The sequence below is a fragment of the Capsicum annuum genome, chromosome 8 (genome assembly GCF_002878395.1).
Source record: "Capsicum annuum cultivar UCD-10X-F1 chromosome 8, UCD10Xv1.1, whole genome shotgun sequence".
Taxonomy (NCBI): Eukaryota; Viridiplantae; Streptophyta; class Magnoliopsida; order Solanales; family Solanaceae; genus Capsicum; species Capsicum annuum.
Window position 1 is genome coordinate 65930474 of NC_061118.1, and position 12979 is coordinate 65943452.

Here is a 12979-nt window from a genome sequence, read left to right on the forward strand (position 1 = left end):
ACTTACAAATATAACTAAGGGTATAACGGTTTTTTTTTTTATAATTTTTAAAATATTTTTGTATAATTTTATTATGTTAATCCCACTACAACTCTATTTTAAATGAAAAATATAAACGTAATGGTCATTTCATTAGAATTTTTTCAATGTCATTCATGATGTAATTTTTCACACCTCAACTATAAGTCTATTTTAATATGTAGTAAAAAATATTAAATACATTATATCAGAATGTTTATTATAATGCATCCTATGTCTCAATTCAAATAATATATTTTTCTTTTTAATCAGTTCTAAAAAAGAATTGACATTTTTTATTGGTTAGTATTTTACAACGTTATCAGTATTTTAGTCATGTTGAATTTTATTTATTTGTCAAAAGTCCACAAAGGTATACTTTTCTATTTAAGGTTAATTTATTTGAAGGATAATTTAAAACATTGCGATGTTTTCCCATATATCTTAAATTCAATGTCTACTTAAAATATTATAAATTGAAATAAAAAGAGACATAGTTTATAGGAGTATGTGCAAATACTCACATTTGTTTCAAAAAAGATAAAAAAAAAAAAGTAAAATTAATTTTGGTCACACATTTAATTGCATAAAGTAACGATTAATATATTATATTAAGATAATAAAAAATACTCATAAACATTGAATAAGTGTTTATCTATCATAGTAATATTAATATTATGATTATATTTTTATATTTTAAATAAGGAATTACATATACTTGAATTTGAAAATCAAGCTTTTAGAAGAAAAAAAATTATTAACATAAATCTAGGAATCTATAATTGAAGTCTCCTAAATAAACTCTAATTATTTTATAAACTTATCCTTTTCAAATGTTATTAAAATATATTTAAATATTAAATAAAAGATAATAAATAATATCTATATCTATCTATATATATTATAAAGCAGAGGACGAAGCATCGCAATTAGCCTGCCATGTGGCAAGTTGTAGAGAAGCCATGTGGCAATTTTTAGGATAAATTTATAAATGTTGTAAAAAAAAATTTGAATTGAAAACTTTTAGATTAATTAAAAATATAAATCTATAATCTATAATATACTAAAAGTGGGAAGATCCTTAAAAAAGTGATTCGAACTTTTTGCCCTTCATTAAAATATTCTGCAATATACAAAATAGTCTTTTCACCCTTTTATCTAATTGTTAATTAATTGTTTATAATATTTAAAATTTTAAAATCAACTAAAATATTAATTATTTTGTAGGGGGGTGCGCGGATTTAATAGGTATAATAGATTTAGTAGGTTTCTAGTGAATCTATTTTTATCAGTGCGTGGATATTTTGTTTCAATATCTTTTAGTAATTTACTTTTTTCGTAAGATATATTCATTAAATTTTTTATCCTGTAGTGATTGCAGAGTTACAAATTTCTGTATAATAATTTATCCTATCTGTGCTATAATGTATATCTAATTCTAGATTTTCAATGTTATTTATTATCTTATGTTGTTCTTCTCGTAGTGAGTTTTTTAAATTATATAAACTATCACATGTATTTTTATCTAAATTTTCTAAGGTTTTTTCTATCCATATTAATTTTTTTTTAGGTCTTCCATTATTTTCCTAATTCGGTTTCTATAATTAATTTCATTATTTAGATTTTCTTGATTTTTTCTAGTTTGTCTAATATATTCTAACATTTTTTTTTTTAATTTCAATTGATTTTTTAATACTTCTTCTAATATTATTTTCTTGATATCTATTATTTCTATATCTTTAAGTATATATAAGATTAAAACTTTAGGATAATCTAGGTAATCTATCTTTTAAAATTGGTTTTATTATAGTGTTTTGTAGTTGTTTGTTTTAGCCTTAGTAGTTTTTGCATATTTTTATTAAGAAATTTTATATCTTTATTTTCCATGTATTTACCTATACTTATTTTTATCTGTTTTTCTAGTAACTGCATATGTTTTATATCTTTTCTCTAAAAATTTTATGTAACTTATCATCGTAAATATTTGTAAGAGTAGTTAGGTAGATATGGTATATAATTTACTCTAGTCATGTAATATTCACCAAAAGCTTTTTCTAATATGATTTTTCTTATATCTGCTACTTTTATATTTCTAAGTGCATATAAAATAAGTATTTTGAATTTATCTACCATCACATCAGATATATTATCATTCATTTTCATAAAATTGCTTTTTTCAAAATATTCCCTTCAACCATGTACATAAAATATAGTCATCTTAGCTTACTATATACTAGATTATTCTTAAATAATATGTTCTTCCGTCACTATTAACATGGTAATCCGGATACTTTTTCCCTTAAACAGCGCCTCTACTCTGGTTACTCCCCGCCACGGCTTCTTGCCTCATTGGTTTCACCTTTAGGATGGCATAGTCCTTAGGGATATTTCTCCGTTTCCTCTTTGTTAATAAACTTCTTAACATATTATTCTTCGAATAATTCTACTATAAAGTAACTAATATGAATTTATTTTATCATATCATGATTGTTGGGAATTATGAAATTAGCTATTCATAATCATAAATAGATATACCTGTTCGGGTAGCTTTGTTATTTCTGAGTTTTGTTGTTCCATAGCTTTTTCCATTGGAATATGTTTATCTAATTAACTGAGTAAAATATTTTTTGTGGATTGGAGAGAGCAAGGTGCTTCAACGCATGAAGGCTTGCCTTTGCAATGCCTTCTGCTTTTGATATATATAGAACGAAAAAAGTTTACAATTTACACATGTTTTTAGTTTCTAAAACTAAAACTAAAAAAAGTCAAAAATGGTGGCCTTCTACCTACTCTACTCTAAAGTCATAAATGTGAGTAAGAAAAGTAAGAAAAGCAATTATTGCTTTACATTATTGTACCGTAAGAAAATTTTGTACAATAAGTCAAAATATCTTTCGTTGTCGTATCTGCTCCATTATTGCTCTTTATCTGCTCCATTATTGCTCTTTATCTTATCTTTCCAGCTGGCATTTTGTCTTCTTTATTCTAGATGTACCTCTGGAATAATATTATCTTCTCCATTGCACCTCGAACATTGGTGGTCTGGATATTTATGTCCAATTATTTTACAGTATCTTGTTAGTAGTCCGTCTAAAATAAATCCTTTCTTTATTGCTCTTGCGGTGGATTGTTTTTCTGGGTTAAGTAGCGTCATTATCCATTGTCTTACGTCTTCCATATCTGCTTGTCGTAGCTCTTTCGAATTTGAATATATCATTTGATGATCTCTTGAATAGTAGCTCCATATTGGGTTTCCGTTAGCATAGTTATTTGCTAGTTCTTGAATGATCGTAGCTAGTCCAATAAGTCTTTTATTTGCATAAAAATCTGGTATCTCGATTCTAGGTATCTCCGGTTGTTGCGAAATATCTTCTGGTATAATCATATCTCTTGTTAATCCTATCTTTACAACTTGTATAACTGGTTTTATTTTATCATATAATATCTCTGCTGGTGCAGTATAACACTTTATATAAAATAAATTTCCTTTTGTTATTCTTTTGTAGGTAGTGAATATTTTGTATAATTCTTCCATAGCTGTTAGCTCTTCTCCGTCTTGGGTATATATGGTATTTAGTAGTCCATAGTCAAAACAGGTTTTAACTAGGCTTGGGTTAGTTTTGGGTAGTGCGATTAATTTATTATATCCTTGTAATTTTTGGGTTATATAATTGGTATTTGGTTCTTTGATGTCTGTAGCTCTGGGGTTATGGTTTAGAAAGGTTTGTACTCTGTATATATTTTCTATGTATTTCTGGGCGGTGTAGTTGTATACTTTTTTGTCTTGGTTTAGGCTATCTCGGTATGTGTTAACTTGTGGGGGTATGAATAAATGGTCTTTTTGTGTTTTTGGGGTAAATGGTTTTTCAAATATTTTGTTCATATTTACATTCTGGTATCTTGGTCTATTAACTCCTTTGCTTGTACCTGCAGAAGTAGATTGATAAATGTTATGGGTTTTATGGAGTGTCCCAACGTCTCCTTCTAGCTCTGGATTTTTAATGTCTTCCGATCGACATAGCTCTGCACACTGCTGAGTTAGCTGATTTGTAGCTATAGACTTCAGTTTATCTTCATTAGTCTTTAGCTTTTCTATCTCATTACCCATACTGTCCACTTTCATTGAAAGCGTAGTTAGGGTGTTAAGTATTTTTTCTAGAGTATCTTCCTCTACTATTTCAGTCTGTGTAGCTTTGTCTTGATATGTAATCTGCAATAATATTTTTGTTAGTACTGATCACTTCAATTGTAAATGTGAAATTTAATATATTTAAAACTAGTCTTCGAATCTCTTTTGTTGTAACTGAATTTTGTATTTTCTTTGTTAACCACCAGCGTACCTGTGTATTATCTGTTCGTACAATAAATTTGTTATATACAATATATGGCTCAAATGCTAATAAACATTTATATAATGAACATAATTCTTTCCTATTTATTTCCCATTTTATTTCTGTCTCGTTGAACGTACCTGAGTAGTATCTACAATGGTGTTCTATTTTTTCTGCTTCATATCGATATTTAAGTACTCCTCCGTAACTATATTCACTTGCATCTGCTTCTACTATATATATAAATTTTCTATTTTCATCTGGAAATTGCAATTTTGGTAATTCTCTACAAAGTAATTTTATTTTTTGAACTTGCTTTTTATCTTTTTCATCATAATTATATTCTATATCCTTTTTTAATTTTTTCTGTAGTGGTTTTAAGGTTTCTGCTAATTTTGGAATATATTCTCTTACTGGTTTACTAATCCTAAAAATGATTGTAATTTCTTTTTTGTATCTAATTCTTCTTTCGAATTTATTATTTTTTGTACTATATGTTGTTGCATTTTTACTCCATTTTTATCTATTTGTATTCCTAGAAATTCTATCTGGTTTTTCATAATTTCAGCTTTCTTTTTGCTTAGACTTATTCCTGATTTTTCTATTATATCTGTGAATTGTTCTAATAATTTTAAATGTTCTTCTTTGGTTTTTGTGTATAATAATATATCATCTATGTATACTATACAATTAGATAATTGTTTAAAATAATTATCCATAAAATGTTGATATCTACCTGGTGCATTTTTATATCCAAATGGTAACACGTTCCATTCATAAAATCCTTGTGGTACCGTAAATGCGGTTAATTCTTTAGATTCTTCTTCTAGCTTTAGGTGGTAAAATCCTGATTTACAGTCAAATTTGCTAAAATAATTATATCCTTGGATTTGTCTTATTTTTACTATCTTATTTGGTATCGGATAATTATATGTTATAGTTTTTGCATTTAAATTTCTATAGTCAATAACCATCCTACTTTTTCCTCTTTTTTGTTCACTATGTTTATTTACTATAAATGCTGGACTATTATGTTTACTATTACTTTTTGGTATATATTGTTTTTCTAATAATTCATCTATGTGCATTTTAAATTCTTTTAAATCATCAAAATTATATGTTAATGGTTTTTGTGTTATTATGCTATTCTTATCTATTAATTCAATTTTTATAGTAGTTTTGTGTTTTTCACATCCTTTTAATGGATCTTCACTATATAATTGTTCTAATTTTTTCTGAATTATTTCTATTTTATTTATTGAAAATATAGTTATTTCTGTTTTATTTATCGAAAATACTACTAGTTCTACTGTATCTTCAGTATTGTTTATATTTTCTAACTTTTGTGTAATTTTTTCACTTTCTTTTATCCAATCAGTTTTCTTTCTTATTTTATTATTAACTCTTTTTGCTCTTCCTTTTTGTTTGCATGGTGTTGTAAACCACCAGTCTGTTTTGGTTATTATATGTGGGTATAATTTATCTAAAAATGGCATACCTAAAAGTATATCTTTTGATGTTAATTCATAATTATAAATTTCTTCTATTGTTAATATCTTATCCCATACTTGTATTTTTACATTCCTAGCTTTATAAGTAATCAAGCTTCCTTCATTATTAAATCCTTTAACTATTATTGGTGTTTTTAGTTTATCCCATTTGCTTTCTGGTAAGGGATTATATCTACATAAATTAGCTTCTGCTCCTGTATCTATCATAGGCGTATAATATCTACTGTAATATCCTTCTACTACTATCTTCATTAATACATATATCTTCATTTCATGTTAAGGCTCTTTTTAAGAATAACTTTTCTTTGTTATATGTTAAGGTTAGTTGTGTATGTTCTATATTATATGGTTTTACTTGTTCTAACCATTTTATTCCTAATATTATATCTGCTTTTTGCATTTCTTCCTTTACTTCTAATTCTATTTTTATTTTTCTAACTCCTAACATTATTTCTTTTTCTGCTATATTTTTATTATTTATTAAACTTCTTGGTAGATCTGGGCATATATCATTGTCAGTTTTTATTTCTTCATTTTTTACTAGATATTTTGCTATATAATTTTCTTCTTGTCCTGTATTCAAAAGTATTAAATATTCTTTTTCATTTATTTTTCCCGTTATGTAATATTGGTTTAAATTACTTATTGAATTTGTTTCATAACTTGTTCTTTTTGATGAGCTTGATGATTCTGGTTTTTCATTAGCTATTCTTTTTGTTGTACTTATTCTATCATTTACTATTTCTAAATTTTCTTTTGTATCTATGTCTCTATAGGTATAATCATTATAATCTATTGTTTTTACTATTTGTTCGAATGGGCTTTCTATTTGTATTTTGTTAATCTTATTTTTTCCTGTTATTTTATGTTTTGTTGTCAATACATATAGATTTTTACATCTTGCTGTAAATATTTTACTTCCTGGGGTTAATTCTATTCCTGATATTTTCCAATATAATACTAATGATTTATCTATATTCCTATCTGTTACTGCTACTGAATAATTTGCACTTATTATAAATTTAAATTTTTGGTATATTAGATTTCCTTTTACGGCAGTTATTATGCTTTTTTCTATAGGTTTTATAATTCTATCGTCTGCTAAATATAATTCTATTGGTGTATCTATTCCTTCTCTAAAACATGCTTTTATTAATATCTCTGTACCTCCAAGGTGTACATATTTTATTGGATCTCCTTTACTTTTTATATCATTTATTTCTTTATTAATTATTCTTTTTGTTACCAGTGGTATACTAGCTTTTCCTCTTGCATATCTGCAGTTTATTACATGTTCTTTTTGACATACTACATAATATTCATCTTTTTTCCTAGTAAAAATATTTTTTATTGTTGTTATTTTAAATATTTTTTCTACACTTAAATCTAATTCTTTTCCTTTTATTTCATCAAATATATTACTGTCAAATATTATTTTTTGTTCCGTTCCTTCATCATTTAAATATTCTTCCTTTGTTATTATTTTTATATCTTCTTCAGTCATTTGATTCATCTATTTCACTATCTATTTCATTATCTGTTTCGTTTTCTGAAATTTCATATATACTATCTTCACTTTCTAATTCATAATCTATATAATCTATCTGCATATATTCGGTATTATTTATTTTTATTTCTGATATTTGTTTATTTTTTTGGATTTTTAGGTAATTTACAATCTCTAGCTAAATGTCCTAACTTTCCACAATTATAACAAGTACATTCTTTTATAGATTTCTTCTTTCTATATGGTCTTTTATGTTTATAATTTTTTACATAATATCTTTTTCTTGGTTTCTTATATTTATATTTTGATTTTTTATATTTCTTATATTTCTTATGTCTTTTTCTTTTCTTATAATATCTTTTTTCGCATCCAAATTGGGGTGCTATTTTATTTTTGCAACAAGCTAAATTTCTTATTAATGTTTTTTCCATTTTTAATTCTTCTCTATATTTTTCACATAAGTTTCTATACCATTGTTGTAAATATTTTATTCTTGCTCCTAACGTATCTACTATTTTTGCTTCTTCCCAACTTTTTATTATTTTTGAACTAAATGGCTCGGGTAATTTATTAAAATATAATTTTCTTATTTCTTTACTTTCTTCTATACTATATGCTCCTTTGTAATAATATTCTTTAAATGCGCAAGTATATTCATCTATATAACACATATTACATATTGCTAATTTTAACATTAAATTTCTATTCATATCTCTTTCTTCATTTTGTTCTTCTTCGATTGTTGTCGTACTACCAAATTCATCTTTTATAGCTGTTTCATATTTTTGTAATAGTTCTATAGGTGTTAGTTTAGTTGTTGTCGATGATGTTCCTTCTATAGGTTTATTAGTTCTTAATACTTTTTTGCTATTTTTGGTTAGATTTGTAAACCATAGTTTTACTGATCCTATTAGTGTTTTTTCTATATATTCCGGTGCATCTGTTATATTTATATTATTATCTAATAATTGTTTTGTCATATATCCTATCCATAATTGTATTGTTTTTTCTGTATCTATTACACAGTCTAGATCTAAAAAGTTATAATTTTTATTCACTATTTGTTTTGGTATCCATTTATCATATTCATTATATTTTTTAAACTTATTCTTATGGTATATAGGTTTTCTTATTTCTGTTGTTTTAGGTATTATATTTTAATTTTTCTTTTTTATCAAGAGTATTTATTTCTGTGTGGGTATTTTCTAAGTTTTTCTCATTAATTTTTTGTTCTTCATTGATTTCTAAATTTCTTGTATTTGTTAATATTTCTGTGTATGTTTCACTATCTTCGGACTCATAATTATCTGTCTCTTCAATATCTATATTATTTATTTCTAATTTTTCCTTAAATTGATTTATCTCATTTAGTAAATTCTGTTCTCTATCTTTTTCTTCTTTTTCTTTTTGTCTTTGTTCATACAGTTCTTTTAACATTTGTAATTCTTTTTCTAATTCAGCAATTCTACTATTTTTGGTTTCTTCTATTTTTCGTATTTCTTCCGTAGTTTGTTGTTTTATTTTTTCTATTTCTTTTTTCCTATCTATTTCTTCATTTTCTTTTTCTATTCTTACCATTGCTGTTAATTTATCTTCTAATTTTAATTCTTCTTTTTCTAACATTAGATATAAATGTTCGCCTATTTTCTTATATCTTCGTCCTAGATTAGAAAATACTATTTTTATTTTTGATCCTTCGTAGTTTCATATATTTTTTCATCTATTATAAATTCTTCTTTATTCATTTTATTGTGAATAGGTCATGTTGATATACATATTCTAAACTATATATTTGTGATTCTAACTTTGATATTTCATCTTTTTGTGTATCTATTGAATTTTTACTAACTCCGGCAAATATATTAAAATGTAGTCTTTTTATTCTTATTTTTAATTCTTTACGTTTTTCAGAGATAATTTGTTTTAATTCCTTATATTGTTGTATTTTATTCATTTTAAATTATTTTTATAATATCTTGGTGGATATCTAAATCTAATTTTATCATACTTAGGTGGTATATGTTTCATTCTTCTGGATTTTAAATGTGTTATTAATTTTGATTCAATACTAGATATTAATGTAATTAAGTAGGCTAGTTTTTGTGGATTTTCTTTTGTTTTATTTAGACTTATATATTCTGAATAATTACTAATTAAAGATTCTTTAATTTTTCTAAAAGCTTCTCTATTTTTAAATGGTCTTCGCATAATTAATTAATTATAAGTAAAATGTTTTAACTCTAAATCTAATTTTGACTCTAAATCTATTTATTCTAACTCTAACTTTTCGGTAACATAAGTTTCAATTTAAATAGGAGTCAATTGAGTGTACAAAACATCTCTTTTGCTATTTTAGCTTTGAAGTAACAAAAACTTTAAAACTTTATACCAATGCCCTAACGTAATAGGAGTAATATATATTACCACAAGATTTTTTTAAAAAAATTGTCCTTTCTTTTTTTCGATCTTTTTTTTTGAATTTTTCCTTATAAATCAAAATGTAGGTTTTTTTTCCAAAACTACCATAAGTTGCGAGATCAAAACAAGTTTAGGTATGTATTTTTTGATAGACAATTGTTAATTATTTTTTTTTTTTGTAGTGAAATTTTAATGTATCTTATGATTAAAGAGACAAATTTGCTTGTGATTTGAGATAAGTTTTGTAATGAAAATTTTATGTATCTTATAATTAAAGAGACAAATTTACTTGTGATTTGAGATAAGTTTTCTAAAATTTTAGTATATTTTTTATGTTTACAATCTTGACATATCTATGATTGGAGAGATAAATTTGCTTGTGATTTGAGATAGTTTTCTAAAAATTTAGTCTGTTATTGAAGTTGAAAATAAATAAATTATCATGTATTCTTGAGAGACAATTGTTAATCGAAAAGTTGAGGTATGTTTTCTAAAATTTTAGTATGTTCTTAAAGTTTATAATAAATAAGTTATCATGTATTCTTGATAGATAATTGCTAATCAAAGTTTTTGCTTTTGTGAAATTTTGCTATATCTTATGATTGAGTAAACGAACTCGTTTGTGCTTTGAGGTAAGTTTTTTAAAATTTAGTATGTTCTTCACTTTACAATCTTGATAGTATCTATAATTAAAGAGATAAATTTTCTTGCAATTTGAGGGAAGTTTTCTAAAATTTTAGAATGTTTTTGAAATTTACAATAATAAAATTATCATGTATTTTGTCTGGACAATTGTGAATTGAGACTTTCTTATTTTAATTTTTTGAAATATTAATAGTATCTATGATTGATGAGATAAATTTGTTTGTGATTGAGGTAAATTTTCTACATTGTAGTACGTCTTTTTATGTTTATGAAAATAAATTATCATGTATTTTTTATAAACAATTACTAATTGAGAAGTTTTCTTTTGTTATTTTAGTTTGTTCTTGAAGTTTAAAATAATAAATTATCATGTATTCTTGATATATAATTGCTTATTGAGAAGCTTTTTATAATATTTGTTTGTAATGACTCATATGAAATTAATAAAATTGAAATTCACTTATCTACAATATTGAGTAGATACTTTTGATCGTTACATTCTGTCACAAGAAATTGGTTAGTCATTCTAATTCTATATGAACTTTCTTTTAAAATTTAGTACATGTAATTATTTCAATTGTGTAAATAAACTATGAGATCTGATCTATCGTTATTATTTTTTAATAATAGGCTCCAATGATTGTTTTTTTTTGGTTCAAGCTATATATCATTTAAATAAATATAAAATTTATTCTAATGTTAAATGTTACTTTCTAATAGTTTTGCTCTTTCGTATATAGTACACGTGCAAAGCACGTACACTAAACTAGTTTAAATATAAAAGGCAGTAATTACCAAGCTGAAGAGTTCAAATTAGTGAGAGTTCTAACAGACTCCTATTTATTCAAAATTTAGCATAAAATCAGCGAAATAGTTGTTCTCTTCCTAATAATATGGTAGCTATCTCTAATAACTTAAAGAATTATGTTATTTTTGTGGGTTATATGTCAAATTTAAAATTTGTGTTAGAGATAAATTGTTATAATTAAATAAATATTTTTAATTTTGAACTGAAAATAGTGGCGCTAATTTATTTATTCATCTAAATTGAGAAATAAAATTTAAATAAGTTAGAAATTACCTACTATTATCACTAACTTAATTTTTATTACTATTATTATTATTATGAAAGATTAAAATACTAAAAGATAAGCATTATCTCAACACAAGTTAACAATATCGTAATTATTATTATCATCGTTATCTAAAAAGACTAAAAAAACAGAAAGATAAGCATTACCCCCATAATATGTGATTAACCCACGTGGTTATTATCTAGAGGTATTTTAACGTACACATAAAAGGAAGAATTTTAAGTTTACAAAACCACCATTTCAGGCTCTTCTAAAATTTATTGGCCAAGAAGAGAAGATTTTTGGTGAATAATTATTATTTTCTTTGTCTACTCCCTAGATCTTCATCTCTGAGTAGAAATGGTAACACATTCCAAGTAGATGATGACTGAAACGATGGTTTTAATACATAAATTTGAAAACCATAGTTTTACTGATCCTATTAGTGTTCTTTCTATATATTCTGGTGCATCTGTTATATTTATATTATTATCTAATAATTGTTTTGTCATATATCCTATTCATAATTGTATTGTTTTTTCTGTATCTATTACACAGTCTAGGTCTAAAAAGTTATAATTTTTATTAACTATTTGTTTTGGTGTCCATTTGTCATATTCATTATATTTTTTAAACTTACTCTTATAATATATAGGTTTTCTTATTCTACTGTTTTAGGTATTATATTTTCATCTTCTTTTTTATCAAGAATATTTATTTTTGTGCTGGTATTTTCTAAGTTTTCCTCAATAATTACTTCTTGCTTTTCATTGATTTCTAATTTTTTTGTATTTGTTAGTATTTCTGTATATGTTTCACTATCTTCTGAATCATAATTATCTGTCTCTTCAACGTCTATATTATTTATTTCTAATTCTTTGTTTTTTATTTCCAATTTTTTCTTAAATTGATTTATCTCGTTTAGTAATTTTTGTTCTTTATCTTTTTCTTCTTTTTCCTTTTGTCTTTGTTCATACAAATCTTTTAACATTTGTAGTTCTTTTTCTAATTCAGCAATCCTGCTATTTTTAGTTTCTTCTATTTTTCGTATTTCTTCTGTAGTTTGTTGTTTAATTTTTTTTTATTTCCTTTTTCCTATCTATTTCTTCATTTTCTCTTTCTATTCTTACCTTTTCTGTTAATTTATCTTCTTCCTAGATTAGAAAATACTATTTTTATTTTGAATCCTTCGTGATTTTCATATATTTTTTCATCTATTATAAATTCTTCTTTGTTCATTTTATTGTGAATAGTTCATGTTGATATATATATATTCTAAACTGTCTATTTGTGGTTCTAATTTTGATATTTCATCTTTTTGTGTATTTATTGAATTTTCACTAACTCCGACAAATATATTATAATGTAGTCTTTCTATTCTTATTTTTAATTCTTTACGTTTTTCAGAAATAATTTATTTTAATTCTTTGTATTTTTGCACTTTATTCATTTAAACCATATTTATAATATAATGAC